This window comes from Triticum aestivum, chromosome 1D (assembly GCF_018294505.1).
Source record: "Triticum aestivum cultivar Chinese Spring chromosome 1D, IWGSC CS RefSeq v2.1, whole genome shotgun sequence".
NCBI lineage: Eukaryota > Viridiplantae > Streptophyta > Magnoliopsida > Poales > Poaceae > Triticum > Triticum aestivum.
The window spans coordinates 308,959,976-308,967,149 of record NC_057796.1 but is presented as its reverse complement, the minus strand read 5'-3'; positions in this window follow the sequence as shown (position 1 = coordinate 308,967,149).

The following is a 7,174-nucleotide window of genomic DNA, read 5'->3' as shown; positions in this document are numbered from 1 at the left end:
GCCGATTCCTGTTGTTTGTTGACCATGTTGACAACGTGAGAGGGCGGCGCCGCGGCGAGCGCACCAAAGCGCGCGGACGACGTCGGCATTAACGATTTAGGAGACGGTGGGGCGGCGATGCGTGTGCTGAGGCGCAGCCAGCCGTGGGAGGCGGAAGCAGGCGGCCCCGCCGGCGCTGGTTTGGTTTTGGCGACTAGAGGAAGATAGGACTGAAGAAACACGACAGACTGTAAAAGCAGTAGGAGTACTTAACAACCTTAACTGAAACCAGCAGGGGCACTTAACAACCAAAGCTGAAAGCAGTATGAGTACTTATACAGGTTCAACCGTACAAAGCACGCCTCGAACAGTGCTACTTTGCCTACAGTTAACCAAGGGTGAGGCCGCCAAGCCCCAGGACAAGGCCCAGGCGCCACCTCGCGCATCCACAACCTTCTGAAAGCGGCTTCATCTCGCAACGTGGTCAATAAACAGGATATTCGCTTTAGATCCATGGAAAAGCATGAACATAATCTTCTGTCCTATTCTCCAAGATGGACGGGCCTTCATTATTTGAGACCACCCATGAATAAGTATCTTTTCACCTCCAAGGGGAATTGAGTAGGTCGACATAAACATCATGTTGTGACCAAGCGCAAGTCTGACCCAACCATGGTCATGCATCTGTATAGGAACAATCGAACTCGACAGTTCCTGTTTCAAGAAGATCACAACTGTAAAACTGTGTATAAGCAATAGTTTATGAACAACATATATAACAGAAAACAGCTCGTACCATAAGTTTCTCGACACAGTTGGACCTGTTCAACGAGTGCAGTAGTGGCACACATATCCCACGTGGCCTTCCACCATTGAAACGCCCCACAAGGACCTCAAGACGATCAATAAAGTGTAGGAACTTGTGGATGTCGATCCAGTCAACTTTAGTGCCATTAGTAACAGCCGAGTTATTACAGAGTAACAAACGAGCAGACTGCTTAACTCTGAAAAAACCTACACGTGCCACCAATTATAAGAAAATATTAGTTAGAAGTAGCATCTTCGTGAGAGATTCGTTGCTACTTCTAAAGTTAAATTGTGATTAGTTAGACAGAATAGGTGGATTAAGAAGTAATCGAGGCAACAAGCAAGAACCAGATACAAAACTAACATGGATGAACGATTGGAACGACGTCGGGGTGGAAGATCGCAGTGCAGATGAGACCAGGTTTTTCTATTTCCATCAACATTCATGCGCCAACTTTCAGTCCGTAACACTTGAGAAAGTTTATCCAAGTTCGTCCTAAAAAAAGCAGCGATCTTCTTGGTTCATGAACCCAACTTGGAACTTATATCCATGGCTTGTCTTCACTGTGACCATTAAACTAGTGTATTCAGTTATGGCAAGGCCGAGCATCTTGAGTACATGTGTTCTGGCAGAGCAAATAATACACTGCAGGAAAAATAATATGAGAACACAGCATGTTCAAAAAAACCCCACCCTCCCGGATAGAAAAGAGGATTCTAGGAACATATTGTGCGCGTTTCAAAATGTTGTGTTAGGATGAGAAGGAACAAGTGTGGCGTCTCGCCGAGGGCGCAGAAACCTGTAGGGTACTCGCACTTTGGGCACTGCAAATGAAACACACTAGATTCAGTAGGAAGAAAAATGCATGAACGGCGGCGGCTGCCATCCTAGGATTACCTGCGACCAAGGGACTTGGATTTATCGGGGATGGATGAAGAATTCGTACCTGGTTCTCCATGAGAAAACCCTATGCAATCGCCGAGAGGGGGTTTTCTCTGAACAAGCAGACGAGGGAGAAGGGGATTCAGGCCCAGTGAAATATTGCCGCTTCGTCCGTCCAGCTTACTAGTAAAGCTGGAAAGGGGGGTTGTGATTTGATGGCTCATTTGGCATTACTGCGGTGCTACGACCGGGGTGTGTCTACCGTGAAGTTGTGCACTCTAATTTGTGCATATGGCACGTGGACCCCGTTGCCGGTTGCCCCACATATCAGCGAAAGGAAGTAGAAAGACAGGAGTAACTAGTTACACATAAATATTTTTTTGATTGAGAGATACTCCCTCTGTAAAGAAATATACAAATCTTTTATATCACAGGCTCACCTTGCCGAGAAATATACTCCCTCTGCAACGCACGGGCATTATGGGGGTTCAGCTGAGAATACAATACTCAGATAGGCTCACGGTTCTGGACTTTGGGCCGCAGGCCGACCCTGCATGTTTGGGGGCCCATGTGTTCTACCTCAGCGCTTTTCATATTGCAAGCGATCGGTACGACGCTGGTTTTAGATGCTGTCGCAAGGCGAATACACAAAATTGAATAAAGCACGGCAGCTGTTGGAATGAAATCGAACGACAGTTCCTAACCAACAATCAGAGTTGCAATTCTATCAACGATATACCATGTGATAAATAATACTGTTGTACTACGTATACACACAGGACACTTGTTTCACCATGCCAGATTATTACATCAAAATCTCTCGGAGGATAGATCAGTTCGGCAGTTGCGTGCAGCTACTGAAGAATTTCAAAGTTGATTTGGACCAGCTCTCCTTGCCGAGAAAGTTCGATTTTGACATCATCCCCTACCGCAAGATATGATTTAGATTTGAACCTTGACCATCCTTTAGCATCAATCATCATGCGACCATTCTTTGTACTTACGGTATATTGAGCAGGTTCATTCACACCAAGGCTGCGCATGGTAAGAGAAACTTGGCCGCGGTCGCCCGGATTGTTGAACGACTCCCTCATTGCTCTAGGAATTCTCTGTTTGCAAACAAGAAGACATACCCAAACAGTTAGATCAACACAGTGAATCATGTGAAACAACATGGAAAGAAAAAGAACGAAGCACTTGGGCGGCCAATGCTTACCAAGAAGGTGGACATGTCGGTTTTTGTAAGGACTTTGGTATATGAAGTGCGAACTGCAGCCCTGTCTGTTGCCGGTGCAACTACACGGGACGGAGCAGATGCAAGTGCAAGTGTTGGTGCAGGTGCCGAAGCCGTCGCTGCTGCCGGAGATGGTGCTCCTTGTAGAGCAGGTGCCGGTGTCGGAGCAGGTGCCGGTGTCGATGCCCGATCCTCCGGTAGATCAGACTGATCCGCTGACGCGGTCGGTGCTCAATCCTCAGCTGGATCAGATTGAGCTACTGCCGCTGTCAGTGCTAGAGCAACTGCCGGTGCTCGATCTGTGCGAGACAGCGGCAATCATGTCTGGTCTGCTATGATCAGCTTTCTAACTTGACTAGCATCCGTGACCGTGATCCAGTTTTTTTCTTCATTTCTTTTAAACGCGAGAAGGACTAATTGTGGCATTTTTGTTAAACCAAACTGCAGTTCATCATAGGGATTCAGCTTGTACTCAGATAACAGACTGATCCAATTTTTTCCAGTAATATAAGTGATGGACAGTGCCTTCATTACTGACACGACATAAGAAGTGAAACCTGCAAAATAGCCATCGTAGAGCAAACCAAACGGTTTATTCTGTGATGAATGTCACGTGGCAAAACCTGCATCGTAAAATTGCAGGAAAAGAAAGAAAACATGACATTAAATCAATAAGATTTAGACAGTAAATCAATAAGATTTACTTGATGTGACACGAGTGAATCCTTACCAGGAAATCACTATGTTGAAGTACTAAACAGAAGATTGATCGTCCAACTACGCGTGGCATGCAGGGCCCCCGCCTACTCCCACAAGCAGGACAGTCCAAAGGTCGTGACAAATCGTATGGACCGAACATCCATGGGACTGGAAATCCTGGTGGGTGCGATAAACCCTGCAATGCATACAGATATTGGAGTGTAACCATAATTGATAAACCATCCTCACAAAAAATATGATCTGGATACTTCAAAATATACAGACTAAATTGAGTGGACACACATTAACATAGACCGTTCACACACCAAAAGCGGCAGTACTAATAAACAATACAAGGTTCACAAACACAAATCAAGTAGTGAACAATAGTGTTGGAAATATGCCCTAGAGGCAATAATAAATAGGTTATTATTATATTTCCTTGTTCATGATAATCGTTTATTATCCATGCTAGAATTGTATTGATAGGAAACTCAGATACATGTGTGGATACATAGACAACACCATGTCCCTAGTAAGCCTCTAGTTGACTAGCTCGTTGATCAATAGATGGTTACGGTTTCCTGACCATGGACATTGGATGTCGTTGATAACGGGATCACATCATTAGGAGAATGATGTGATGGACAAGACCCAATCCTAAGCCTAGCACAAGATCGTGTAGTTCGTTTGCTCAGAGCTTTTCTAATGTCAAGTATCACTTCCTTAGACCATGAGATTGTGCAACTCCCGGATACCGTAGGAATTCTTTGGGTGTGCCAAACGTCACAACGTAACTGGGTGGCTATAAAGGTGCACTACGGGTATCTCCGAAAGTGTCTGTTGGGTTGGCACGAATCGAGACTGGGATTTGTCACTCCGTGTAAACGGAGAGGTATCTCTGGGCCCACTCGGTAGGACATCATCATTATGTGCACAATGTGACCAAGGAGTTGATCACGGGATGATGTGAGTTACGGAACGAGTAAAGAGACTTGCCGGTAACGAGATTGAACAAGGTATAGGGATACCGACGATCGAATCTCGGGCAAGTAACATACCGATGGACAAAGGGAATTGCATACGAGATTGATTGAATCCCTGACATCGTGGTTCATCCGATGAGATCATCGTGGAACATGTGGGAGCCAACATGGGTATCCAGATCCCGCTGTTGGTTATTGACCGGAGAACGTCTCGGTCATGTCTGCATGGTTCCCGAACCCGTAGGGTCTACACGCTTAAGGTTCGATGACGCTAGGGTTATAGGGAAAGTATATATGTGGTTACCGAATGTTGTTCGGAGTCCCGGATGAGATCCCGGACGTCACGAGGAGTTCCGGAATGGTCCGGAGGTAAAGATTTATATATGGAAAGTTGTTGTTCGGGTTCCGGGAAAAGTTCGGGTTTTTTCGGTATTGTACCGGGAAGCTTCCAGAAGGTTCCGGAGGATTCCGGAGGGGTCCGGAGGTCCGGAAAATGTTCCACCACGTCCAATACAGCAGCATGGGCTGTAAGGGGGCGCCCTAGCCTTAATGGGCCAGGGGCACCAGCCCCCCCAAGGCCCATGCGCATGGGAGAGGGGAAACCCTAAAGGGGAGGGCCTCCACTTGACTTGGGAGGCACTCCTCCCCCCTTTGGCCGCCCCCCAAGCCCCATCTAGGGCTGGCCGCACCCCTTGAAGGGGGAAACCCTAGATGGGGGCGCAGCCCTCCCCCTCCCCTATATATATTGAGGTTTTGGGGCTGCCATAGACATGAGAACGTCTCCTTTTGGCGCAGCCCTACCCCTCTTCTTCCTCCTCCTCTCCCGCGGTGCTTGGCGAAGCCCTGCGGGATTGCCACGCTCCTCCACCACCACCATGCCGTCGTGTTGCTGCTGGATGGAGTCTTCCCCAACCTCTCCCTCTCTCCTTGCTGGATCAAGGCGTGGGAGACGTCACCGGGCTGCACGTGTGTTGAACGCGGAGGCACCGTTCTTTCGGTGCTTAGATCGGAATCAACCGCGATCTGAATCGCTACGAGTACGACTCCCTCATCCGCGTTCTTGCAACGCTTCCGCATCGCGATCTACAAGGGTATGTAGATTCACTCCCCTTCCCCTCGTTGCTAGATTACTCCATAGATTGATCTTGGTGATGCGTAGAAAATTTTGAATTTCTGCTACGTTCCCCAATAGTGGCATCATGAGCTAGGTCTATGCGTAGTTTCTATGCACGAGTAGAACACAAAGTAGTTGTGGGCGTCGATGTTGCCAATTCTTCTTGCCGCTACTAGTCTTATCTTGTTTCGGCGGCATTGTGGGATGAAGCGGCCCGGACCGACCTTACACGTACGCTTACGTGAGACAGGTTCCACCGACTGACATGCACTAGTTGCATAAGGTGGCTAGCGGGTGTCTGTCTCTCCCACTTTAGTCGGAACGGATTCGATGAAAAGGGTCCTTATGAAGGGTAAATAGAAATTGGCATATCACGTTGTAGTTTTACGTAGGTAAGAAACGTTCTTGCTAGAAACCTATACAAGCCACGTAAAAACTTGCAACAACAATTAGAGGACGTCTAACTTGTTTTTGCAGCATGTGCTATGTGATGTGATATGGCCAGAAGATGTGATGAATGATATATGTGATGTATGAGATTGATCATATTCTTGTAATAGGAATCACGACTTGCATGTCGATGAGTATGACAACCGGCAGGAGCCATAGGAGTTGTCTTTATTTTTTGTATGACCTGCGTGTCATTGAATAACGCCATGTAAATTACTTTACTTTATTGCTAAGCGCGTTAGCCATAGAAGTAGAAGTAATCGTTGGCGTGACAACTTCATGAAGACACAATGATGGAGATCATGATGATGGAGATCATGGTGTCATGCCGGTGACAAAGATGATCATGGTGCCCCGAAGATGGAGATCAAAGGAGCAAAATGATATTGGCCATATCATGTCACTATTTGATTGCATGTGATGTTTATCATGTTATGCATCTTATTTGCTTAGAACGACGGTAGTAAGTAAGATGATCCTCACTAAAATTTCAAGAGACGTGTTCCCCCTAACTGTGCACCGTTGCGAAGGTTCGTTGTTTCGAAGCACCACGTGATGATCGGGTGTGATAGATTCTAACGTTCGAATACAACGGGTGTTGACGAGCCTAGCATGTACAGACATGGCCTCGGAACACATGCGAAACACTTAGGTTGACTTGACGAGCCTAGCATGTACAGACATGGCCTCGGAACACAAGAGATCGAAAGGTCGAACATGAGTCGTATAGTAGATGCGATCAACATGGAGATGTTCACCGATGATGACTAGTCCGTCTCACGTGATGATCGGACATGGCCTAGTTTGACTCGGATCATGTATCACTTAGATGACTAGAGGGATGTCTATCTGAGTGGGAGTTCATTCAATAATCAGATGAACTTCATTATCATGAACATAGTCAAAAGGTCTTTGCAAATTATGTCATACGCTTTAGTTCTACTGTTTAAGATATGTTCCTAGAGAAAATTTAGTTGAAAGTTGGTAGTAGCAATTATGCGGACTGGGTCCGTAAACTGAGG